At 44.2% G+C, this 27,800-nt stretch overlaps 1 protein-coding gene across 1 annotated transcript in view; it reads right to left on the minus strand.

Moving 5' to 3' along the window:
* The window catches only part of LOC110530840 (cysteine/serine-rich nuclear protein 1), a 37,578-nt gene extending 16,830 nt beyond the window's left edge, over positions 1 to 20,748 (minus strand). Inside the window, exon 1 of the mRNA XM_036986594.1 lies at positions 20,622 to 20,748. The gene's annotated coding sequence lies outside the window, so the exon portion shown is untranslated. The remainder of the gene's footprint in view (positions 1 to 20,621) is intronic.
* Between the last annotated feature and the right edge of the window lie 7,052 nt (positions 20,749 to 27,800).

Here is a 27,800-nt window from a genome sequence, read left to right on the forward strand (position 1 = left end):
TCCCTCCCTGACTCCCTCTCTGCCTCCCTGCCTCCCTCTCTTTCTCCCTCTCTCCCTGCCTCTCTGCCTCCCTCCCCCTGCCTATCTGCCTTCCTCTCTCCCTGCCCCTCTGTCTCCCTCTCTCCCTGTCTCTCTGCCTCCCTCCATCCCTGCCTCTCTGACTCCCTCCCCCCTCTCTCTCTGCCTACCTCCCTCCCTCTCTGCCTCCCTCCCCTTCTCTCTCTGCCTACCTCCCTCTCTCTGCCTCCCTCCCTAACCTCTCTGCCTCCCTCCCTCATCCTCCCTCTCTGCCTCCCTCCCTCTCGGTCTCCCCCCTCTCTCTCTGCCTACCTCCCTCTCTCTCTGCCTCCCTCCCTGCCTCTCTTTCTCCCTCCCTGCCTCTCATCCTCCCTCTCTGCCTCCCTCCCTGCCTCTCATCCTCCCTCTCTGCCTCCCTCCCTCCTTCTCTGCCTCCCTACTGCCCTACCTCCCTCCCTCCCTTCCTCCCTCCCTCCCTTCCTCCCTCCCTGCTCACTGAGCTTTTTAAGGATAATCGTACAACATGTTCCTGTTTTGACTGCAGAGAGGAGTGAGCTGAGCCCCATGTCCAAGCAGCCGACCATAGAGGTCACATGTAAGGCAGAGATACAAAGACAGAGGATGCCTCCCAAATGGTAGCCTATTAAGTATATAGCGCACTACTTTTGACTAGAGCCCTATGAGCCTATGGACCCTGGTCAAAAGTAGTGCACTATATAGTGAATAGGGTGCAATTTGGTACGCTAGAATAGAATGTTCCTCCAGCTGCTTGACAAAGTAACAGCTCACGCTGCTCACGAGGATTGCAGGCGTGCTATCATGACATCATCAACTTTACTTAAAGGTGTGATTATAAACTGCTTATATACCTGGTGGGGAGAGCGAGGGTGGGAGTGAGAGAGGATGGGAAAGAGAGAAGGTGGGAAAGTGAGAAGGTGGGAAAGTGAGAAGGTGGGAAAGAGAGAAGGTGGAAAAGAGAGAAGGTGGGAGAGAGAGATGGTGGGAGAGAGAGAGGGTGGGAGAGAGAGATGGTGGGAGAGAGGGTGGGAGAGAGAGGTTGGGGGAAAGACAGAGAGAGAGGGAGAAAGAGAGAGAGAGAGAGAGAGAGAGAGAGAGAGGGAGAGAGAGAGAGAGAGAGCAAGAGAGAGAGAGAGAGAGGGAGAGAGAGAGAGAGACAGAGAGAGACAGAGAGAGAGAGAGAGAGAGAGAGAGAGAGAGAGAGAGAGAGAGAGAGAGCAAGAGAGAGAGAGAGGGTGGGAGAGAGAGGGTGGGGGAAAGACAGAGAGAGAGGGAGAGAGAGAGCAAGAGAGAGAGAGAGAGGGCGAGGGAGAGAAAGAGAGATAGAGAGAGGGAGAGAAAGAGAGAGAGAGAGACCGAGAGAGAAAGAGAGATAGAGAGAGGGAGAGAAAGAGAGAGCGAGAGAGAGAGAGAGAGAGAGACATCCACCCCGACTCTAGGTGACAATAGGACTATTGAGACAGGAGGGAGCAGAGGAAAATCTGCAGACTAAAGTCTGCCCGGCAACCCCCCAAAACAAGGGACCGCCTAGTGCCTGGAGGGTTTTGTGTGTGTGTGTGTGTGTGTGTGTGTGTGTGTGTGTGTGTGTGTGTGTGTGTGTGTGTGTGTATGCGTCTTCACCTCACGGTATAGGTGTCCTGTTGTGACAGGAGCATATAGACTATAATGTCTACACCATTTAGGAAATCTCCTGAACATCCAAATCCTCTGGTTCTCATAGGAAACAGTACTGTTCCTGACCTCAAGGCAAAATGAGAGAGAGAGAGGGGGGGGGGGGGGGGGGGAGAGTGAGAGACAGATATGGTTTATCCATATTCAGTTGTTCCCCTTCTCTACTGGTAACTACTGTGACTACAGCATTAGGTCACTTAGACTCAGAGGGTTATATGAGGATAATTACTGTGACTACAGTATTAGGTCACTTAGACTCAGAAGGTTATATGAGGATAACTACTGTGACTACAGCATTAGGTCACTTAGAGGGTTATATGAGGATAACTACTGTGCCTACAGCATTAGGTCACTTAGACTCAGGGGGTTATATGAGGATAATTATTGTGACTACAGTATTAGGTCACTTAGACTCAGGGGGTTATATGAGGATAATTATTGTGCCTACAGCATTAGGTCACTTAGACTCAGGGGGTTATATGAGGATAACTACTGTGCCTACAGCATTAGGTCACTTAGACTCAGGGGGTTATATGAGGATAATTATTGTGACTACAGTATTAGGTCACTTAGACTCAGGGGGTTATATGAGGATAATTATTGTGACTACAGCATTAGGTCACTTAGAGGGTTATATGAGGATAACTACTGTGCCTACAGCATTAGGTCACTTAGACTCAGGGGGTTATATGAGGATAATTATTGTGACTACAGTATTAGGTCACTTAGACTCAGAGGGTTATATGAGGATAACTACTGTGACTACAGCATTAGGTCACTTAGAGGGTTATATGAGGATAACTACTGTGACTACAGTATTGGGTCACTTAGACTCAGAGGGTTATATGAGGATAACTACTGTGACTACAGTATTAGGTCACTCAGAGGGCTATATGAGGATAACTACTGTGACTACAGCATTAGGTCACTTAGACTCAGAGGGTTATATGAGGATAACTACTGTGACTACATCATTAGGTCACTTAGACTCAGAGGGTTATATGAGGATAACTACTGTGACTACAGTATTAGGTCACTTAGACTCAGAGGGTTATATGAGGATAACTACTGTGACTACAGTATTAGGTCACTTAGACTCAGAGGGTTATATGAGGATAACTACTATGACTACAGTATTAGGTCACTTAGACTCAGAGGGTTATATGAGGATAACTACTATGACTACAGTATTAGGTCACTTAGACTCAGAGGGTTATATGAGGATAACTACTGTGACTACAGCATTAGGTCACTTAGAGGGTTATATGAGGATAACTACTGTGACTACAGTATTAGGTCACTTAGACTCAGAGGGTTATATGAGGATAACTACTGTGACTACAGTATTAGGTCACTCAGACTCAGGGGGTTATATGAGGATAATTACTGTGACTACAGTATTAGGTCACTTAGACTCAGAGGGTTATATGAGGATAACTACTGTGACTACAGCATTAGGTCACTCAGAGGGCTATATGAGGATAACTACTGTGACTACAGCATTAGGTCACTCAAACTCAGGGGGTTATATGAGGATAACTACTGTGACTACAGCATTAGGTAACTCAGACTCAGGGGGTTATATGAGGATAACTACTGTGACTACAGCATTAGGTCACTTAGAGGGTTATATGAGGATAGCTACTGTGACTACTGCATTAGGTCACTTAGACTCAGGGGGTTATATGAGGATAACTACTGTGACTACAGCATTAGGTCACTCAGACTCAGGGGGTTATATGAGGATAACTACTGTGACTACAGCATTAGGTCACTCAGACCCAGGGGGTTATATGAGGATAACTACTGTGACTACAGTATTAGGTCACTTAGACTCAGAGGGTTATATGAGGATAACTACTGTGACTACAGTATTAGGTCACTTAGACTCAGAGGGTTATATGAGGATAACTACTATGACTACAATATTAGGCCACTTAGACTCAGAGGGTTATATGAGGATAACTACTATGACTACAGTATTAGGTCACTTAGACTCAGAGGGTTATATGAGGATAACTACTATGACTACAGTATTAGGTCACTTAGACTCAGAGGGTTATATGAGGATAACTACTGTGACTACAGCATTAGGTCACTTAGAGGGTTATATGAGGATAACTACTGTGACTACAGTATTAGGTCACTTAGACTCAGAGGGTTATATGAGGATAACTACTGTGACTACAGTATTAGGTCACTCAGACTCAGGGGGTTATATGAGGATAATTACTGTGACTACAGTATTAGGTCACTTAGACTCAGAGGGTTATATGAGGATAACTACTGTGACTACAGCATTAGGTCACTCAGAGGGCTATATGAGGATAACTACTGTGACTACAGCATTAGGTCACTCAAACTCAGGGGGTTATATGAGGATAACTACTGTGACTACAGCATTAGGTAACTCAGACTCAGGGGGTTATATGAGGATAACTACTGTGACTACAGCATTAGGTCACTTAGAGGGTTATATGAGGATAGCTACTGTGACTACTGCATTAGGTCACTTAGACTCAGGGGGTTATATGAGGATAACTACTGTGACTACAGCATTAGGTCACTCAGACTCAGGGAGTTATATGAGGATAATTACTGTGACTACAGCATTAGGTCACTTAGACTCAGAGGGTTATATGAGGATAACTACTGTGACTACAGAATTAGGTCACTTAAACTCAGAGGGTTATATGACGATAACTACTATGACTACAGCATTAGGTCACTTAGACTCAGAGGGTTATATGAGGATAACTACTGTGACTACAGCATTAGGTCACTTAAACTCAGAGGGTTATATGAGGATAACTACTGTGACTACAGCATTAGGTCACTTAGACTCAGAGGGTTATATGACGATAACTACTGTGACTACAGCATTAGGTCACTTAGACTCAGAGGGTTATATGAGGATAACTACTATGACTACAGCATTAGGTCACTTAGACTCAGAGGGTTATATGAGGATAACTACTGTGACTACAGCATTAGGTCACTTAAACTCAGAGGGTTATATGACGATAACTACTATGACTACAGCATTAGGTCACTTAGACTCAGAGGGTTATATGACGATAACTACTGTGACTACAGCATTAGGTCACTTAAACTCAGAGGGTTATATGACGATAACTACTATGACTACAGCATTAGGTCACTTAGACTCATACAGCATAGTACAGTACAGCACAGTGCAATACACCACTGTACAGTACACCACAGTACACCACAGTGCAATACACCACAGTGTAGTATGTATGTCTCATACTTAGCTGCAGGGCAATTGCAGTGAGGAGCCTTTTCTGCTTCAGATTTCCCCTTAGTCAGAGAGTATCTTAGCCCAGGAGGCCACAGAGAGAGGGAGGTGCGGAAGGAGTAGGTGGAGAGCAGTGGGGGGGAGAGAGGGAGAAGGAGATGACTCATAGCAGAGGAGCCTCCAGATGCCCATGTAATATGATCTGCTATAGACTCTTATAACATGACATAGGGCCATTTCTACTTCAAACACGACACAGGGGCCAGTTTTACTTCAAACACGACACAGGGGCCAGTTTTACTTCAAACACGACACAGGGGCCAGTTTTACTTCAAACACGACACAGGGGCCAGTTTTACTTCAAACACTGACAACAAAAAAAAATACATTTGCGAGCTGCCTTTCTGAAACCGTAGATGGAAAGAGAAAGAAAGAGAGTAATTTCTCTCTCCTTCCTTCATCTCTCTTCTGTGCACACTGTCTTTTTATAGCTAATCACAGTTATGTTGCATATGGTCTGTCTGTCTGACTGCCAGCCGATGGCCCACCAAGACTACACACTGTAATGTGTATTTTGTTTTTACAGTACAGCACAAAGACATGTTGGGACTGCTAAAGAATAGCCCACATAGTGTATGAATACTTTAGCAACCTTAACCCAACACCTAGCGGCCTCATCAAGAGGTTGGGGGTCTAATTGGCAATGCGGTAGTGGGTTAATTAACAACAGGTTGTGAATCCCAGTCAGGGCTAGCCACTGAATTTTCTATAATACTAATGTGTTTAACAGCACATTTCTCAAAATTATCATCAAGTGATTTTCAAAAGCTATTTTCGTCCCCAATATCATATAATTTCTCAACAATCAATGAACATACAGACTAATTGATCTTGAACTGCAGTGTTGGTTAAGGGCTTGTAAGTAAGCATTTCACAGTAAGGTCTACACCTGTTTTATTCTGCACATGTGACACATAACATTTGATTTGATTTGATTAACCCTCGCTAGTTAACTCTCATCCAGTCATACTCTCCTGTGCTCCAGCCAGCTACTCTAGCCAGCTACTCTATCCAGCTCTATTCAAGGGGCTTTATCCAAATACTCCAAGCAGGTACTCTATCCAGCTCTATCGAGCTACTCTATCCTCTATCCTGCTACTCTATCCAGCTACTCTATCCTCTATCCTGCTACTCTATCCTCTACCCAGCTACTCTATCCTCTATCCTGCTACTCTATCCTCTATCCTGCTACTCTATCCTCTATCCTGCTACTATCCAGCTACTCCAGGTAGATACTCTATCCAGCTACTATATCCTCTATCCTTCTACTCTATCCTTCTACTCTATCCTGCTACTCTATCCTGCTACTCTATCCTCTATCCTGCTACTCTATCCTCTATCCAGCTAATCTATCCTCTATCCTGCTACTCTATCCTTCTACTCTATCCTCTATCCTGCTACTCTATCCTCTTTCCTCTATCCTGCTACTATCCAGCTACTCCAGGTAGATACTCTATCCAGCTACTCTATCCTCTATCCTGCTACTATCTGGCTTCTCCAGGTAGATACTTTATCCAGTTACTCTATCCTCTATCCTGCTACTATCCAGCTACTCTATCCTCTATCCTGCTACTCTATCCTCTATCCTGCTACTCTATCCTCTATCCTGCTACTATCCAGCTACTCCAGGTAGATACTCTATCCAGCTACTCTATCCTCTATCCTGCTACTCTATCCTCTATCCTGCTACTATCCAGCTTCTCCAGGTAGATACTCTATCCAGCTACTCTATCCTCTATCCTGCAACTCTATCCTCTATCCAGCTACTCTATCCTCTATCCTGCTACTCTATCCTCTATCCTCCTACTCTATCCTGCTACTCTATCCAGCTACTCTATCCTCTATCCTGCTACTCTATCATCTATCCTGCTACTCTATCCTGCTACTCTATCCTCTATCCTGCTACGCTATCCTCTATCCTGCTACTATCCAGCTACTCCAGGTAGATACTCTATCCAGCTACTCCAGGTAGATACTCTATCCAGCTACTCTGGACAGATACTCTATCCAGCTACTCTGGACAGATACTCTATCCAGCTACTCTGGACAGCTACTCTATCCTCTATCCTGCTACGCTATCCTCTATCCTGCTACTATCCAGCTACTCCAGGTAGATACTCTATCCAGCTACTCCAGGTAGATACTCTATCCAGCTACTCTGGACAGATACTCTATCCAGCTACTCTGGACAGATACTCTATCCAGCTACTCTGGACAGCTACTCTATCCTCTATCCTGCTACTATCCATCTACTCCAGGTCGATACTTTATCCAGCTACTCTATCCAGCTACTCTGGACAGCTACTCTATCCAGCTACTCTGGACAGCTACTCTATCCAGCTACTCTGGACAGCTACTCCAGGTAGATACTCTATCCAGCTACTCTGGACAGATACTCTATCCAGCTACTCTGGACAGCTACTCCATCCTCTATCCTGCTACTATCCATCTACTCCAGGTCGATACTTTATCCAGCTACTCTATCCAGCTACTCTGGACAGCTACTCTAGCCAGCTACTCTATCCAGCTACTCTGGACAGCTACTCTAGCCAGACAGCCAGTGTCTTGGAGTCTAGATCGTTACTCTCCAATGCGGTCACTGCTGTAACCATGTTGCATAACTCATAGTTAAGCTACATTCAGCCAGGCAGCCGGGCTCCCGTCTCTCTCTCCAGTCCTCTCAGGTTGCTGCCTAGCTGGCTGCCACGGTCTCTTGTACCCCACTTTCCTTCCTCTCGTCAAGCTGGGCCAACCGTGGCCTACATACAGCACCACACAGTCACAGCACGGGGAGATGCTCACTACGTTTTTTTTTTCTCCACAAAGCTGCTGGAGGCATGTGTGCGAAACTACACTGCCCCAGTTCCTGTTGCCTCAATACACGAGAGAGAGAGAGAGAGAGAGAGTCAAAATTAATTCAATTCAATATACTTTGTTGACGTGGAAAGTAAAACACTTCCGTTGTAAAAGTAAACGTATAACAAGGATGGCCAAAGACAGGAATAGACTAGACTGTTGATGATCACTCTACTTCTCATTGGCTGTCCCCTCAGGTTGAATAATCACCCTCTACTTCTCATTGGCTGTCCCCTCAGGTTGAATAATCACCCTCTACTTCTCACGGGCTGTCCCCTCAGGTTGAATAATCACCCTCTACTTCTCATTGGCTGTCCCCTCAGGTTGAATAATCACCCTCTACTTCTCATTGGCTGTCCCCTCAGGTTGAATAATCACCCTCTACTTCTCATTGGCTGTTCCTCAGTTTGTGCCAGGAGGCCACACATTTGGCTGCCATTTTGTTTTTTCACCAACTATATATTGAAGTTATCTTCATCATTTAGGTTTTCAGATTCTTCATATTGCTTTATATTTTTTGATCATCGGTCACAATTTGACAGAAAATACAGCTGTCTCTATCTCTTCCTGGGTGCAGAATGAGCGCACCCTGTCCTCTCTGGACAGCCAGGTTTGTCTGTGACGACCCGTCACAATGGCCAGGCTGTGCTCCCTGAGTCTGTACCTAGTCAGTGTTTTCTATCAGTCACAGTGGTCAGATAGTCTGCCGCCATGTACTGTCTGTTTAGAGACAAATAGCATTGAAGTTTACTTTGATTTTTTTGTGGTGTCTTTCCAATAGGTGATATATTTAAATTTTTGTTTTGTGATGATTTGGTTGGGCCAGATGCTTTATTGGGTTGGTAGCATTGAGCCTCAGGACCAGCTGTATGAGGGGACTCTTTTTTTATAGTCAACTCTTGGCATTTGAGGGCTTTGTAAAGGAGTGGGGTCACTTGTTTTTAAATTATTATAACATTCGGTGAATATTTTTTGGGGGGATATTAATCAGAAGAGAGAATTGGCCTAATTCTGCTCTGCATGGCGTTGTTTTGAGTTTTTCTCTGTATTCTGAGGATGCTCTTACAGAAATCCACATGCAGGATTTCAATTGGATGTTTGTCCCATTTGGCAAATTCTTGCATTGTAAGTGGTCCCCACACTCCACTGCCATATAGTGGACCCCACACTTCACTGCCATTTAGTGGACCCCACACTTCACTGCCATATAGTGGACCCCACACTTCACTGCCTTTTAGTGGACCCCACACTCCACTGCCATATAGTGGACCCCACACTCCACTGCCATATAGTGGACCCCACACTTCACTGCCATATAGTGGACCCCATACTCCACTGCCATTTAGTGGACCCCACACTTCACTGCCATATAGTGGACCCCATACTCCACTGCCATATAGTGGACCCCACACTCCACTGCCATATAGTGGACCCCACACTTCACTGCCATATAGTGGACCCCACACTTCACTGCCATATAGTGGACCCCACACTTCACTGCCATATAGTGGACCCCACACCTCACTGCCATATAATGCTATTGAAGGTCCCTGTGGAGCTGCAGGTTGGAGTTCCCTGTGGAGCTGCAGGTTGAAGGTCCCTGTGGAGCTGCAGGTTGAAGTTCCCTGTTGAGCTGCAGGTTGAAGTTCCCTGTTGAGCTGCAGGTTGGAGTTCCCTGTGGAAATGCAGGTTGAAGGTCCCTGTGGAGCTGCAGGTTGAAGTTCCCTGTGGAGCTGCAGGTTGAAGGTCCCTGTGGAGCTGCAGGTTGAAGTTCCCTGTGGAGCTGCAGGTTGAAGTTCCCTGTGGAGCTGCAGGTTGAAGTTCCCTGTGGAGCTGCAGGTTGGAGTTCCCTGTGGAGCTGCAGGTTGAAGTTCCCTGTGGAGCTGCAGGTTGAAGGTCCCTGTGGAGCTGCAGGTTGGAGTTCCCTGTGGAGCTGCAGGTTGAAGGTCCCTGTGGAGCTGCAGGTTGGAGTTCCCTGTGGAGTTGCAGGTTGAAGTTCCCTGTTGAGCTGCAGGTTGAAGTTCCCTGTGGAGCTGCAGGTTGAAGGTCCCTGTGGAGCTGCAGGTTGAAGTTCCCTGTGGAGCTGCAGGTTGAAGGTCCCTGTGGAGCTGCAGGTTGAAGTTCCCTGTGGAGCTGCAGGTTGAAGTTCCCTGTGGAGCTGCAGGTTGAAGGTCCCTGTGGAGCTGCAGGTTGGAGTTCCCTGTGGAGCTGCAGGTTGAAGGTCCCTGTGGAGCTGCAGGTTGGAGTTCCCTGTGGAGCTGCAGGTTGAAGTTCCCTGTGGAGCTGCAGGTTGAAGTTCCCTGTGGAGCTGCAGGTTGGAGTTCCCTGTGGAGCTGCAGGTTGGAGTTCCCTGTGGAGCTGCAGGTTGAAGTTCCCTGTGGAGCTGCAGGTTGAAGTTCCCTGTGGAGTTGCAGGTTGAAGTTCCCTGTTGAGCTGCAGGTTGGAGTTCCCTGTGGAGCTGCAGGTTGAAGTTCCCTGTTGAGCTGCAGGTTGGAGTTCCCTGTGGAGCTGCAGGTTGGAGTTCCCTGTGGAGCTGCAGGTTGGAGTTCCCTGTGGAGCTGCAGGTTGAAGTTCCCTGTGGAGCTGCAGGGTTTGTATTTGTTTTTAAATGTAATCCCTTTTCTGTAATTGCTGTAATCCAAAGGGTTCTAAGTGTCTATAACAGCTGATTCAAGAATTATACATTTTTTTATGTACAGTCGTGGCCAAAAGTTTTGAGAATGACGCAAACATTAATTTTCACAAAGTCTGCTGCCACAGTTTGTATGATGGCAATTTGCATATATTCCAGAATGTTATGAAGAGTGATCAGATGAATTGCATTAACACAGGTGTGAGTGTTGATGAGGACAAGGCTGGAGATCACTCTGTCATGCTGATTGAGTTCGAATAACAGACTGGAAGCTTCAAATGGAGGGTGGTGCTTGGAATCATTGTTCTTCCTCTGTCAACCATAGTGACCTGCAAGGAAACACGTGCCGTCGTCATTGCTTTGCACAAAAAGGGCTTCACAGGCAAGGATATTGCTGCCAGTAAGATTGCACCTAAATAAACCATTTATCGGACCATCAAGAACTTCAAGGAGAGCGGTTCAATTGTTGTGAAGAAGGCTTCAGGGCACCCAAGAAAGTCCAGCAAGCGCCAGGACCGTCTCCTAAAGTTGATTCAGCTGCGGGATTGGGGCACCACCAGTACAGAGCTTGCTCAGGAATGGCAGCAGGCAGGTGTGAGTGCATCTGCATGCACAGTGAGACAAAGACTTTTGGAGGATGGCCTGGTGTCAACGAAGGGCAGCAAAGAAGCTACTTCTCTCCAGGAAAAACATCAGGGACAGACTGATATTCTGCTGAGGACTGGGGTAAAGTCATTTTCTATGATGAATCCCCTTTCCTGATTGTTTGTGGCATCCGGAAAAAAGCTTGTCCGTAGAAGACAAGGTGAGCGCTACCATCAGTCCTGTGTCATGCCAACAGTAAAGCATCCTGAGACCATTCATGTGTGGGGTTGCTTCTCAGCCAAGGGAGTGGGCTCACTCACAATTTTGCCTTAGAGCACAGCCATGAATAAAGAATGGTACCAACACATCCTCCGAGAGCTACTTCTCCCAACCATCCAGGAACAGTTTGGTGACAAACAATGCCTTTTTCAGCATGATGGAGCACCTTGCCATAAGGCAAAAGTGATAACTAAGTGGCTCGGGGAACAAAACATCAATATTTTGGGTCCATGGCCAGGAAACTCCCCAGACTACACAGGAAACTCCTCTCCTACACAGCTGATTCAAATAATCAAACCTTGATGATGAGTTGATTTATTTGAATCAGCTATGTAGTGCTTAGGCAAAAAACTAAAAGTGCACCCAGGGGGAGCCCCAGGATCAAGTTTGGGAAACGCTGATCTATAGGACTGATTGGCCTTGTGTAATTTACTAGGTTCTTCTCCCTTGTGGTTTGTTTCTGACCTTTTTAGATATGCTGTAATTTTTCTACGGTCTGATAGTCATTCTCTCTCTCTCTCTCTCTCGCTCTCTCGCTCTCTCTCTCTCTCTTTATTTCTCTCTCTCTCTCTCTCTCTCTCTCTCCCTCTCTCTGTCTCTCTCTTTATTTCTCTCTCTCTCTCTCTCTCTCTCTCCCTCTCTCTCTCTCTCTCTGTCTCTCTCTTTATTTCTCTCTCTCTCTCTCTCGCTCTCTCTCTCTCTCTCTCTCTCTCTCTCTCCTAGTCCAGAGTTGAGGAAAAAATATAGGTCAGCCATCATAGCTTAACTATATCTGCAGCCAGCTGGAGCAGCTAGCCAGCACTGTCTTCCATTAATCAACTATAAATACACGCTTTCAAACACTGTAGCAGGAAGTTTAAAAGTGTTTGGCTGAAAGAAAGCTTCTGTCAAAGTGTTTTATTTTTTGATTTCCAATTGCTTTCTGGTAGTTTCCACGTACTATTTTTAGTCCATCTATAGGACTGATTTGTAATTTCTGGGTTCTTCTCCGTTGGGGTTTGGGCTGTTCTTACCTCAGGCCAAGACGGGCTAATCGATGCAAGTACGGATAGCTGCAGCCCAATATGGCGATCGAAGTATGGGCAAGTGGGTGTGTCGAAAGGAGAGAGGGTATGGAAGGCGAATCAGCTAATTGGACAGATTCATTGCCACTCAAGACATTTTGCAAATGCTGATTGGGCTGCATGACAAGTTGATAAAACCGACGACCAGCTCCGATGTTGAGGTGCCTGCTAATGTGTCAAGTGTTTTCCTTCCCAGGACAGCAGCCTACACAATAAATAACTAATATCATTTAGATCTGGCCTTGATATGTATACAGTCTACTCAATGGGTAGGGGATGAATGGCAACAACACTGGGACATAGTGTCCTTCGCTCCCACTTGCCAAGCACCGTTTACTGTCCCGCAACGGTGTGGGAAGTTTTTAACAGTATTTAACAGAGCGCATTCCACACACCCACTCCTTTCTACACGCCCACTACATTCCTTTTGACACACCCACTCCTTTCTACACGCCCACTACATTCCTTCTGACACACCCACTCCTTTCTACACGCCCACTACTTTCCTTTTGACACACCCACTCCTTTCTACACGCCCACTACATTCCTTTTGACACACCCACTCCTTTCTACACGCCCACTACATTCCTTTTGACACACCCACTCCTTTCTACACGCCCACTACTTTCCTTTTGACACACCCACTCCTTTCTACACGCCCACTACTTTCCATTTGACACACCCACTCCTTTCTACACGCCCACTACTTTCCTTTTTACACACCCACTCCTTTCTACACGCCCACTACTTTCCTTTTGACACACCCACTCCTTTCTACACACCCACTACTTTCCTTTTGACACACCTACTCGCCCATACTCCAGTTGCCATATTGTGCTGCAGCTACCCCCTTCTCAATTGACAGCCCACTGTACTGGTAAAATCAAATGGGGCCTACAGTATCAGAGTCTTGAGATCATTGGTTTACTGGAGCAGAGTTGTGTTAACTACTAGGGTCCCAACTAGATCTGGGGAAAGAGTTTCTCCCGGTCAGTTTTCGTGATGAGGAAAAACTCCTGGCCTTAATTATAGTGTTTAATCTATAGTGTATACAGTGGTGATTTTAGCATATAAATGTTGGTGGGGCAAACTCTCCCAATTTCTTTCAGATTCATGCCAGCAAAGCCACTACACTACACTACACAACACAACACTAACCAATACCTTAACTGCCCTATAACGGTGCCCACAAACTGTTAGGACCTACATGAAGCTGTCCCAATAGCAGAGCTTTCTTTTCAGCACCATGGAGTGAATCCTTGCCACCGTTACACCTGGCTATCAGCGGAACCTTGTCTGGCAGCGAAACAGTTAATTCAGCCTCATTTACTGCCTTTAAAAAATATATAGTTGATATGGTTGACTTGCTTAAAACCTCTCTAGGGTACGTCTGGCCAACATCCAGTGAGATTGCAGAGCGCCAAATTCAAATACATAAATACTCAGTTATAAAAATGCAGAAAACAAAACATATTTGACATAGATTTAAAGATTAACTTCTTCTGAATCCAACCACGGTGTCAGATTTTTAAAATGCTTTACGGCGAAAGCATACCGTACGATTATTTGAGAGTTGACAAATTATTACAAACAGTAACCAGCCAAGCAGAAGCGTTACAAAACTCAGAAATAGAGATAAAATGAATCCCTTACCTTTGATGATCTTCATATGGTGGCACTCAGAAGGCGTTCATTTACTCAATAAATGTGCCCTTTGTTCGATAAAGTCTCTTTATATCCAAAAACCTCGTTCACGCGTTTTCTTTAGTAATCCACAGGCTCAAACGCAGTCAAAACAGGCAGACAAAAAAATCCAAATTGTATCCGTAAAGTTCATAAAAACATGAAACGATGTTTATATTCAATCATCAGGTTGTTTTTAGCCTAAAGGATCTATAATATTTCAACAGGACAATAATGTCGTCAATATAAAAGGTAAACAAGAAATGCACTCTCTCGGGATTGCACATGAAAAAGCTCTGACACATCAGGGTCCACTCATTCTGACTGGTCTTACTCCCTCATTTATCAGAACACAAGCCTGAAACAATTTCTAAAGACTTTTAACATCTAGTGGAAGGCATAGGAAGTGCAAATTGAGTCCTAAGTCAATGGATACTGTAATGGCGTTGAGGGAGTTGAAAGTCCGACTGTTTGAGGTTGTGGACAGGTGTCTTTTATACTGATAACAAGTTCAAACAGGTGCCATTAATACAGGTAACAAGTGGAGGACAGAGGAGCCTCTTAAAGAAGAAGTTACAGGTCTGTGAGAGCCAGAAATCTTGCTTGTTTGTAGGTGAACAAATACTTATTTTCCACCATAATTTGCAAATAAATTCATTGAAAATCCTACAATGTGATTTTCTGGATTTTTTTTCTCATTTTGTCTGTCATAGTTGAAGTGTACCTATGATGAAAATTACAGGCCTCTCTCATCTTTTTAAGTAGGAGAACTTGCACAATTGGTGGCTGACTAAATACTTTTTTGCCCCACTGTATCTTCTGGGCCCGAGTGGCAGGCCATTTAATTTGGGCATGCTTTTCATCCAAAATTCCGAATGCTGCCCCCTACCCTAGAGAGGTTTTTAAACAAATGTCGTTTCTACCGACAATTGAGATGTACGAACTATTGCATAAGGGAACGATGAGCGCATAAGAGGCCATCCGTGATTTCCATTAAGACATTAATGAGCGAGATAGGACGGACGTAGTCAATATAACTATTTGTTCAGCACTTTTGAAATGTACAGCGACATAATTTAGAATATATGGGCCGTTCTTACAGTGTTCTCCCTGTACACCAAGTCTGGCCCACGGGTTTGCATGTGACTGTTAATCATTTTAAGCTTGGAAAAGAGACCCTTAAACCCAGACTTGGACCACACACCCACTTCACTGAACAGCAGGCTAGTGATTGCTTTGCAACACTTGCAGTGAGCCACTGATTCCTTTCAAAACAGTCATTGTTGAATTTGCGATTTCCATCTTGTTGTGTAATGTTTATGTCCAATGGCCGATGACCACCGATACATTGCATTTAGAATTTATCTTCATTTGACAAGGATGAAGAGGATTTGCCAGTAGATTGTGGACGTGATTCATGATGATGATGACTGCTTGTCTTTGAAAGTATGATGCTGACATGATCAGATCAATAAAAGCTACGGTAGATACAACGAATGATGGGTCGCCACTGAGTGTGTAGTGTATATTGTGTAATGTGTAGTGTGTAGTGTGTAGTGTGTAGTGTGTAGTGTATAGTGTGTAATGTGAAGTGGTGTAGTGTGTAGTGTGTAGTGTATAGTGTATAGTGTGTAATGTGTAGTGTGTAGTGTGTAGTGTATAGTGTATCGTGTGTAGTGTGTAGTGTATAGTGTGTAGTGTGTAGTGTATAGTGTGTAGTGTGTAGTGTATGGTGTGTAGTGTGTAGTGTGTAGTGTATAGTGTATAGTGTGTAGTGTGTAGTGTGTAGGGGTGTAGTGTATAGTGTGTAGTGTGTAGTGTGTAGTGTGTAGTATGTAGTGTGTGTGTATAGTGTGAAGTGTGTAGTGTATAGTGTGTCATGTGTAGTGTGTAGTGTATAGTGTATAGTGTGTAATGTGTAGTGTGTAGTGTGTAGTGAGTAGTGTATAGTGTATCGTGTGTAGTGTGTAGTGTGTAGTGTATAGTGTGTAGTGTGTAGTGTATAGTGTGTAGTGTGTAGTGTATAGTGTGTAGTGTGTAGTGTATAGTGTATAGTGTGTAGTGTGTAGTGTGTAGGGGTGTAGTGTATAGTGTGTAGTGTGTAGTGTGTAGTGTGTAGTATGTAGTGTGTGTGTATAGTGTGAAGTGTGTAGTGTATAGTGTGTCATGTGTAGTGTGTATTGTACAGTGTGTAGTGTATAGTGTGTAGTGTGTAGTGTACAGTGTGTAGTGTGTAGTGTGTAGTGTGTAGTGTATAGTGTGTAGTGTATAGTGTATAGTGTGTAGTGTATAGTGTATAGTGTATAGTGTGTAGTGTATAGTGTATAGTGTATAGTGTGTAGTGTGTAGTGTGTAGTGTGTAGTGTATAGTGTGTAGTGTATAGTGTATAGTGTGTAGTGTATAGTGTATAGTGTATAGTGTGTAGTGTATAGAGTGTAGTGTGTAGTGTATAGTGTATAGTGTATAGTGTATAGTGTTTCATGTGTAGGGTATAGTGTATAGTGTATAGTGTATAGTGTGTCATGTGTAGTGTGTAGTGTATAGTGTGTAGTGTGTAGTGTGTAGTGTATAGTGTATAGTGTGTAGTGTATAGTGTATAGTGTGTAGTGTGTAGTGGTGTATTGTACAGTGTGTAGTGTGAAGTCTGTAGTGTGTAGTGTATAGTGTGTAGTGTGTAGTGTGTAGTGTGTAGTGTATATTGTACAGTGTGTAGTGTGTATTGTACAGTGTGTAGTGTGTAGTCTGTAGTGTACAGTGTGTAGTGTATAGTGTATAGTGTGTAGTGTGTAGTGTATAGTGTGTAGTGTGTAGTGTGTTGTGTGTAGTGTGTAGTGTATAGTTTATAGTGTATAGTGTGTAGTGTATAGTGTGTAGTGTGTAGTGTATAGGGTGTAGTGTGTAGTGTGTAGTGTGCAGTGTATAGTGTGTAGTGTATAGTGTGTAGTGTATAGTGTGAGTGTGTAGTGTATAGTGTATAGTGTATAGTCTGTAGTGTGTAGTGTATAGTGTGTAGTGTGTAGTGTATAGTGTATAGTGTGTAATGTGTAGTGTGTAGTGTGTAGTGTGTAGTGTATAGTGTGTATTGTATAGTGTATAGTGTGTAGTGTGTAGTGTATAGTGTGTAGTGTGTAGTGTATAGTGTGTAGTGTATAGTGTATAGTGTGTAGTGTATAGTGTATAGTGTGTAGTGTATCGTGTATTGTGTGTAGTGTGTAGTGGTGTAGTGTATAATGTGTAGTGTGTAGTGTGTAGTGTATAGTGTATAGTGTGTAGTGTGTAGAGGTGTAGTGTATAGTGTGTAGTGTGTTGTGTGTAGTGTGTAGTGTATAGTGTATAGTGTATAGTGTATAGTGTGTAGTGTATAGTGTGTAGTGTGTAGTGTATAGGGTGTAGTGTGTAGTGTGTAGTTTGTAGTGTATAGTGTGTAGTGTGTAGTGTATAGTGTGTAGTGTATAGTGTGTAGTGTATAGTGTATAGTGTATAGTGTGTAGTGTATAGTGTGTAGTGTATAGTGTATAGTGTGTAGTGTGTAGTGTATAGTGTATAGTGTGTAATGTGTAGTGTGTAGTGTGTAGTGTGTAGTGTATAGTGTATCGTGTGTAGTGTGTAGTGTATAGTGTGTAGTGTATAGTGTGTAGTGTGTAGGGGTGTAGTGTGTAGTGTGTAGTGTGTAGTGTATAGAGTGTAGTGTGTAGTGTATAGTGTATAGTGTATAGTGTATAGTGTTTCATGTGTAGGGTATAGTGTATAGTGTATAGTGTATAGTGTGTCATGTGTAGTGTGTATTGTACAGTGTGTAGTGTGTAGTGTATAGTGTGTAGTGTGTAGTGTACAGTGTGTAGTGTGTAGTGTGTAGTGTATAGTGTGTAGTGTATAGTGTATAGTGTGTAGTGTATAGTGTATATTGTATAGTGTGTAGTGTATAGAGTGTAGTGTGTAGTGTATAGTGTATAGTGTATAGTGTATAGTGTTTCATGTGTAGGGTATAGTGTATAGTGTATAGTGTATAGTGTGTCATGTGTAGTGTGTAGTGTATAGTGTGTAGTGTGTAGTGTGTAGTGTATAGTGTATAGTGTGTAGTGTGTAGTGTATAGTGTACAGTGTGTAGTGTATAGTGTGTAGTGTGTAGTGTGTAGTGTATAGAGTGTAGTGTATAGTGTATAGTGTGTAGTGTATAGTGTATAGTGTGTAGTGTGTATTGTGTAGTGTGTAGTGTATAGTGTATAGTGTGTAGTGTATAGTGTGTATTGTGTAGTGTATAGTGTGTAGTGTATAGTGTATAGTGTATAGTGTGTAGTGTGTATTGTACAGTGCAGAGTTCCCCAACTGGTGGCCTGCAGGGCAAATTTGTTCCCAAGTATTCCCACGCATAATAAGGAGATATACACTGAGTGTGCAAAACATTTAATTACATAGACTGACCAGGTGAATCCAGGTGCAACGCAGCTGTATCTGTTTGCAGCTGTATCTGTTTGCAGCTGTATCTGTTTGCAGTCAATTCGCAGTCTACAAATGTGTTGCAATTATTTTCCAGTGTCCTGACCATCCGCTCAAGAACAAATCTTCACACGGCTGAATGTAGTTGATGATCCTTGTTACAGTGTATATCAAACTAATTGTCCAATTAGGGGACACTACAGATGAACTGATATTGCTGTGAATTACCATTCCAAACATTAGTCCACTATTAGCGTATAGTCACCACAATACAGTGCAGGTTGGAACTGAAGTCAAGTCAACATCAAGTCAATCTGCAGCTCTGTAGACTTAACTAGGTTATGCAATCACCTGTTTCCTCTCCCCTCCTCCCTCCCCTCCCACTCCTCTCCTCTCCTCTCCTCTCCTCTCCTCTCCTCTCCTCTCCCCTCCCCTCCCCTCCCCTCCCCTCCCCTCCCCTCCCCTCCCCTCCCCTCCTCTCCTCTCCTCTCCTCTCCTCTCCTATCCTCTCCTATCCTCTCCTCTCCTCTGCTCTGCTCTCCTCTCCCCTCTTCTCTGTTCTTGTCTTCTCTTCCTTGCTCTGTTCTACAAGAGTGATCTTAGAGAATGAAAGAAAGGGCAGCAACCAACTGTTGGGTTAGTGTGGTATGACTGCTGCATTCAAGAGTAACTTTTTTCTTTGAACAATGAGCCTATTGTTGTTGATACATAGCCAGTTGCAGCTGTGACCTATTCTACTTAACATCAACTTTTACTAAGGGCTTGATTCAGACTTGAGATAAGTAGACTTGACATAAGTCCGTGTTAAGTCAACTTATCTCAAGTCTGAATCGGGCACGAAGTGCATTAATTCGATGTGGTTGCCAAAAAGGAAGGCATTTTGTGAAATTAAAAAGTGCAGGGAGAAAGAAAGAAAACGTGTATGTTTGTTTGTGTGGTGGTTTTAAATATATCTTATTTAAAATCTCTCCATTGATTCAGGATAGCACATTAGCAATCCTGCTGTCTGCCTGCCTGCCTGTCTGCCTGCCTGCCTGCCTGTCTGTCTGCCTGCCTGCCTGCCTGCCTGTCTGTCTGCCTGCCTGCCTGTCTGTCTGTCTGTCTGCCTGCCTGCCTGCCTGTCTGTCTGTCTGCCTGCCTGTCTGCCTGTCTGTCTGTCTGCCTGCCTGTCTGCCTGCCTGTCTGCCTGTCTGCCTGTCTGCCTGCCTGTCTGCCTGCCTGTCTGCCTGTCTGTCTGCCTGCCTGTCTGTCTGTCTGTCTGTCTGCCTGTCTGCCTGTCTGTCTGTCTGTCTGCCTGCCTGTCTGTCTGTCTGTCTGCATGCCTGTCTGCCTGCCTGTCTGCCTGTCTGCCTGTCTGTCTGCCTGTCTGTCTGCCTGCCTGCCTGTCTGTCTGCCTGCCTGTCTGTCTGCCTGTCTGTCTGCAGCACAGTCGGTTCTTTCTGTTAGAGACAGCAGCGTCACATGTTTCTCCATGTGAGGTACTGCAGAGGCAGCAGTTAGCCAGCAGGCAGCGGAGGGAGAGGAGAGGGAGGAAAGCCTGCCTGTTCAGTCCAGTACTGACTGTACTCTGTGGCTGTGCAGACAACGAGAGAGAGAGAGAGAGAAAGTTCAGTCCAGTACTGTCTGTTCTTTGTGGCTGTGTGGCGCCCAGTTCCCCCTCCATCCCTCCCTCCCTCCTTCCTTCCCTCCCTCCCACCCGCCCGCCCTCCTTCCCTCTCTCCCATTGCAGCTGGCAAAACACGAGCAACAGAGAGCTCCCAACACAGCTGCTGGAACAGAGTAGCCTCTCACCCACCAGGCAGCTACTACATGTCCCATGGCAGTACACGGGGTTGGAGAAATATATAACACTTTTTCCATTGGGCTTTATAGCCTTCACACAGTATTTCACCTCATCCACTACCAATGCATAACATGGCATTACCCACAATGCGGAATTGTAGAGAATAAGGAAGAACCAACCCATTAGAGTATCATCTGTTTGGCTTCTCAAGGGACATTACAGTGCAGGAGTTACACATTACATTAACAAATTAAGTAGTAAAAGGGGAAACTCACCTCATTCACTACCAATGTGTAGCATTGCATTACCCACAATGCTGAACTGTTGAGACTAAGGAAGAACTAGACATAGCAGCAACGGATTAGGTTATATCTCCTCCAGAAACTTTGGAATACAGGAAGTGTCACACATGAATAAATTAAGCCTAGCAAGCAGCTTGTTTGATCTGATGAGGTAGAAGACGGGCGGCAGGTACCCTAGTGGTTAGAGTGTAGAGGCGGAAGGTACCCTAGTGGTTAGAGTGTAGAGGCGGCAGGTACCCTAGTGGTTAGAGCGTTGGACCAGTAACTGAAAGGTTGCCGAATCGAATCGCTCAAGGTAAAAAAAAAAAATAATCTGTAATTCTGCCCCTGAACAAGGCATTTAACCCACTGTTCCCCGGGAAGACCGTCATTGTAAATAAGAATTTGTTCTTAACTGACTTGCCCGGTTAAATAAATAAACAGCTCTATGGAGTTTCAAATGACAAGGCAGTGACAGTATAAACCACAACACATCTTAACCAGTGAAAATTATCATGCACAAATGCTTGCTCATATAAATATTAAAGTAATATAATAATAATAATTATATTTCTATGTGCTTAGTATTATGTGCTTGGTATTATCCATGCTTATACCATGTTCTTACTATATGACGTCATGGCTGAACTTTGATATACTGAGTTCTCAAACTGGCATGTATGTTTATGAGGAAACGGTTGTTATTGTTATTGACCAGGCATTCCAGTCTACCACCAAGCCACTGAAACAAGTGCAGAGCCCAGACAATGTTTCTCTGGACACAGTACAAGAGAAGGTTAGTGGTTAATATGTTACTCTTCTGACATCTACTGGTGGATACTGGTATTGGCAAAATATTGAATAACAGATGTGTGGTTTATACAGTTTTTGGGTCCGTGCAATCTGGGCGTGCAATCTGGGATCCTTGGAACGTTTTACGTTCTGGAACAAGCAAGTAATTATACTGAGACGGTGCTGTACAGAACGACCAGTTAAAACACAGGGAGGGGTTGGGGAAGGCTGTCAGCAGCTTGGCCAATGCCCTTTAAATACGTCATTCATTGCTTCAAATCACATCTCACCACACCCACCAATCGGGAGCAAACCTACCTCGAGGTCTGTTCAAGAACGTTTTTTGGTGGAAATCTATCGTTCAGTTCAAACCGTTAAGCAAAATAGCAAACGTTCAAGTGAATTGAAGCCACCCAATTTATCCCTGCACGAAACAGAGGCGCACTCAATTGTTTCAGACGGAACTCTCGCCCAACTATTCCAAAGAGAAAGTTATGTATTTTTATAGTTCGGTGCTGCGAGAAAACGCTGTTTGAACTAAGCTATCAACAACAACAAAAAGAGTGACACAGTTAATGTTTACTTGAATTTCTTCATGTCCGTGGAAAACACTAATTTATTTTGGCAAATCATTAAAACCTTGTCATATAAACGTCACCCTTGACACTGTTTTATTGTATGAAAATCATGTGCCACCATCGTTGAAATGTTGAGTACATCTCAACCAGTGTTCTGTTCCATTTTTATTCCCACACAAACCACACTGAAAACCGTACTAAAATGTACCATGGTACTAATGTGGTCTGAATCATAAACATGTACCACGGTACTAATGTGGTCTGAATCATAAAAATGTACAGTGGTCTGAATCATTAAAATGTACTGTGGTCTGAATCATACAAATGTACCATGGTACTACTGTGGTCTGAATCATTAAAATGTACCATGGTACTACTGTGGTCTGAATCATAAAAATGTACCATGGTACTACTGTGGTCTGAATCATTAAAATGTACCATGGTACTACTGTGGTCTGAATCATAAAAATGTACCGTGGTCTGAATCATTAAAATGTACCATGGTACTACTGTGGTCTGAATCATAAAAATGTACCATGGTATTACTGTGGTCTGAATCATAAAAATGTACCATGGTATTACTGTGGTCTGAATCATACAAATGTACCATGGTACTACGGTGGTCTGACTCATTAAAATGTACCATGGTACTACTGTGGTCTGAATCATTCAAATGTACCATGGTATTACTGTGGTCTGAATCATACAAATGTACCATGGTTTTAGCCTTGAAGTATTATGGTATTACCGTGGTACTGCCATGGCACCTAAATCTTTAAAAAAAATATATATTTCACCTTTATTTAACCAGGTAGGCCAATTGAGAACAAGTTCTCATTTACAACTGCGACCTGACCAAGATAAAGCAAGGCAGTGCGACAAAAACGACAACACAGAGTTACTCATAAACAAACGTCCAGTTAACAACACAAAATAAATGAAAAATAGAAAAATCTCTGTACAGTGTGTGCAAATGTAGAAGAATAGGGAGGTAGGCAAGAAATAGGCCTTAGAGGTACAAGTTAATTCAGCATTAATACTGGAGTGATAGATGTGCAGATGATGATGTGCAAGTAGAGATACTAGGGTGCAAAAGAGCAAGAGGGTAAGTATTAATATGGGGATGAGGTAGTTGGGTGTGCTATTTACAGATGGGCTGTGTACAGGTACAGTGATTGGTAAGCTGCTCAGACAGCTGATGCTTAAAGTTAGAGAGGGAGATATAAGTCTCCAGCTTCAGGGATTGTTGCAATTAGTTCCAGTCATTGGCTGCAGAGAACTGGAAGGAAAGGCGGCCAAAGGAAGTGTTGGCTTTGGGAATGACCAGTGCAATGTACCTGCTGGAGCGCGTGCTGCGGGTGGGTGTTGCTATGGTGACCAGTGAGCTGAGATAAGGCGGGGCTTTACCTAGAAAAAACTTATAGATGACCTGGAGCCAGTGGGTTTGGCGACGGATATGTAGTGAGGGCCAGCCAACGAGAGCATACAGGTCACAGTGGTGGGTAGTATATGGGGCTTTGGTGACAAAACGGATGGCACTGTGATAGACTGCATCCAGTTTGCTGAGTAGAGTGTTGGAGGCTATTTTGTAAATGTTTCATATTACCATTGTATGATTAACCAATAAGGCACAAGGGGTTTTTGGTATATGGCTAATATACCACGGCTAAGGGCTGTTCTTATGCACGATGCAACACAGAGTGCCTGGATACAGCCCTTAGCCGTGGTATATTGGCCATATACCACAAGCCTTCTGTTTTGATAGGTTCATTAATTTATAAAAGTCATTTAGTATATAAGCTAATGTAGGCTAAAGTTAGGTCCAGTCAAACTAGCCTGTCGTAGTCATGGCGACAGGACCAATGAACGTTTACACAGAGTGTAAACAAAGGGAAACATTGTTAAACTTGCTGTTTTTAGGGATATTCTGAGAATGACATGATGAAAATGTATCTATGAGATAAGATGATAATTAACACATTTTTACAAACAATTATTTTTGCATGTTGACCGTCTAGAATTGTCGAAGAGTAGCCAAGTCAGTTGAATGAGAGAGAGCCAACTGAAAAATAAAAAAAAACACACCAGGTCAACAAACTATTTTAAATGTTCAAGGTTTCAGACTCCCTTCAGCTCCCAAGGTTTAAGAAGGTACACTGCGCCACTAGACCATGTGTGTTGTGGTTTCACTATGAGCTTAAGGGGTTTAAGAAGGTACTAGGCCTACACTTTGCCAATGCAGAGCGAGTAGTCAACGTTTAATTATGTGAGTACCATAAATTACTATGTTTTTGGCTTCTTTACCTGAAAAACGGTGGGACACAGACCATCATAATACATTGTAAACAACTAGCTACCTTGCTTTCATGTTTCACTACATGCTGCTCGTACAAAACCATGGTCACCCCCCCATTGTACTACCATGGTTAATATGTGTACCATGGTAACTATTACAATGAAACAAATATCATGTTTTTTTTTTGGTCACTATAATGACAGGAAAATACCATGGTACTGGTGGAAATACCATGGTCTCCCCCCCATTGTACTACCATGGTACATTTTTGTAAGATAATGCATTTCAGAAAGGACATACTGTACTCGTAAAATACAGGTTTTTGGGAGGACTCTCATTTGAATGTGTGAAGTGATATTGCCGAAACTGACTTAAAGTGATGCCCCCCGGAAGGTTTGTATAATCCAACCAGTAGTTGTGATCCAAAACGGGTCCTTGTTTTTTGTGTACTATGTAAAGCCCTGAACAGGCATGCATTTTAAACCTAGCCCTACTCAGGCCCGATTGCTTCTGTCAAATTTAAGGCCCGGCCCGGCCCCGCCCAAAACTCGAAATCAGAAAATCCATTCGCTGTCTGTCACTCGCTCCCTGTGTGCAGGCAGCTCACTCTGCATGCACTCTACTCACGATGACTGTGAGTCTGTGAGTAACCATAGCAACAGCTCCACTTGGGCTGCTCCGCTCAACGATGAGACACGAGAAAGCCATTAGCTACTCTCTGTCACTCCAAACTCAAGGAACGTTATTATTTTCTGTGAAATCATCTCTCCTGTCTTATATTTGACAAGGTTGGAAGCGCTTCTGACACCATGTTATGATCTTAGTCAGTCAGATATGACCGTACTGCGCAGCAGAGCATGAGAAAATGGCTCCTCTTCAAAATGTTAATGATCAGTTTAGTGATACACTGCCAGGACACTAGTTATTGATGACAAAAATAACCCTGCCCGTCCCTAACCCGATCAACCCGTCTCTAACCCGATCAACCAGTCCCTAACCCGATCAACCAGTCCCTAACCCGATCAACCAGTCCCTAACCCGATCAACCCGTCTCTAACCCGATCAACCCGTCTCTAACCCGATCAACCCGTCTCTAACCCGATCAACCAGTCCCTAACCCGATCAACCCGTCTCTAACCCGATCAACCAGTCCCTAACCCGATCAACCCGTCTCTAACCCGATCAACCCGTCTCTAACCCGATCAACCAGTCCCTAACCCGATCAACCCGTCTCTAACCCGATCAACCCGTCTCTAACCCGATCAACCCGTCTCTAACCCGATCAACCCGTCTCTAACCCGATCAACCAGTCCCTAACCCGATCAACCCGTCTCTAACCCTATCAACCAGTCCCTAACCCGATCAACCCGTCTCTAACCCGATCAACCCGTCTCTAACCCGATCAACCCGTCTCTAACCCGATCAACCAGTCCCTAACCCGATCAACCCGTCTCTAACCCGATCAACCCGTCTCTAACCCGATCAACCCGTCTCTAACCCGATCAACCCGTCTCTAACCCGATCAACCCGTCTCTAACCCGATCAACCAGTCTCTAACCCGATCAACCAGTCCCTAACCCGATCAACCCGTCTCTAACCCGATCAACCCGTCTCTAACCCGATCAACCCGTCTCTAACCCGATCAACCCGTCTCTAACCCGATCAACCAGTCCCTAACCCAATCAACCAGTCCCTAACCCTATCAACCAGTCCCTAACCCGATCAACCAGTCCCTAACCCGATCAACCAGTCCCTAACCCAATCAACCAGTCCCTAACCCGATCAACCCGTCTCTAACCCGATCAACCCGTCTCTAACCCAAGGTTTAACGTCGTGGTCCAATAGGGATCGTTATCATCGAATTGTGTTCTAAGGCAACCATTTTGTATGATATGTTGCGTCCTGCAAATTAAAAAAAATAAATAATAGAAAATAACATTGTGCAATTTGTATGATATATGTTACGAATCCAATTCGTACAATATGTTAACGAATTTCTTGTTCTTAAGATCCCGGACTGCATAGATCTTGTCAATTTGAGCGAACACTTATTTACAGATCAGCGAATAAAACTGCTGTTCATTTATCACGTTGGTTCCCATAGCAACAACACAACATGCCTTAACATAAGAAACAGAAATAACTGTTGTAATGAATCTCTGTATTGTCCCTGGGTATTGATGCATTATTACATCGACAATGAGGACTATCCAACAACACAGGGCCATATTAATCACTTACTAAAGCGACAGCAGGGTTTATAAAGGGGATTTTCACTATGGTGAAAAAAGTCAGTATGATAAACTATGTGGAGAGAGATAAATGTTGCTGTTTGAATGGCACCCTATTCCCTATATAGTGCACTACTTTTGACCAGAGCCCTATGGCACCCTATTCCCTATTATAGTGCACTACTTTTGACCAGAGCCCTATGTCACCCTATTCCCTATATAGTGCACTACTTTTGACGAGAGCCCTATGTCACCCTATTCCCTACATAGTGCACTACTTTAGACCAGAGCCCTATGGCACCCCATTCCCTATATAGTGCACTACTTTTGACCAGAGCCCTTTGTCACCCTATTCCCTATATAGTGCACTACTTTTGACCAGAGCCCTATGGCACCCTATTCCCTATATAGTGCACTACTTTTGACGAGAGCCCTATGTCACCCTATTCCCTATATAGTGCACTACTTTAGACCAGAGCCCTATGGCACCCTATTCCCTATATAGTGCACTACTTTTGACGAGAGCCCTATGTCACCCTATTCCCTATATAGTGCACTACTTTAGACCAGAGCCCTATGGCACCCCATTCCCTATATAGTGCACTACTTTAGACCAAAGCCCTATGGCACCCTATTCCCTAATATATAGTGCACTACTTTAGAACAGAGCCCTATGGCACCCTATTCCCTATATAGTGCACTACTTTAGACCAGAGCCCTATGGCACCCTATTCCCTATATAGTGCACTACTTTAGACCAGAGCCCTATGGCACCCCATTCCCTATATAGTGCACTACTTTAGACCAAAGCCCTATGGCACCCTATTCCCTAATATATAGTGGACTACTTTAGACCAGAGCCCTATGGCACCCTATTCCCTATATAGTGCACTACTTTAGACCAGAGCCCTATGGCACCCTATTCCCTATATAGTGCACTACTTTAGACCAGAGCCCTATGGCTAAGGGAATAGGGTGCCATAGGGCTCTGGTCAAAAGTAGTGCACTATTATAGGGAATAGGGTGCTATTTGGGACACAAATGTGGTATGAGGTAGTGTAACATCAAGGCTGTGCTAGGCATTCCAGCTGGCTAGATCAGAGAGGAAAGGGGCTAGACCAGCTGCTCTGGTTCACATGGACAGAGAGAGCGAGAGAGAGAGACAGAGAGAGACAGAGAGAGAGAGAGAGAGATAGAGAGAGAGATAGAGAGAGAGAGAGATAGAGAGGGGGGAGAGGGGGAGAAGGGGGGAGGGAGGGAGAGAGAGAGAGGGGAG

This window comes from Oncorhynchus mykiss, chromosome 8 (assembly GCF_013265735.2).
Source record: "Oncorhynchus mykiss isolate Arlee chromosome 8, USDA_OmykA_1.1, whole genome shotgun sequence".
NCBI classification, from domain to species: domain Eukaryota; kingdom Metazoa; phylum Chordata; class Actinopteri; order Salmoniformes; family Salmonidae; genus Oncorhynchus; species Oncorhynchus mykiss.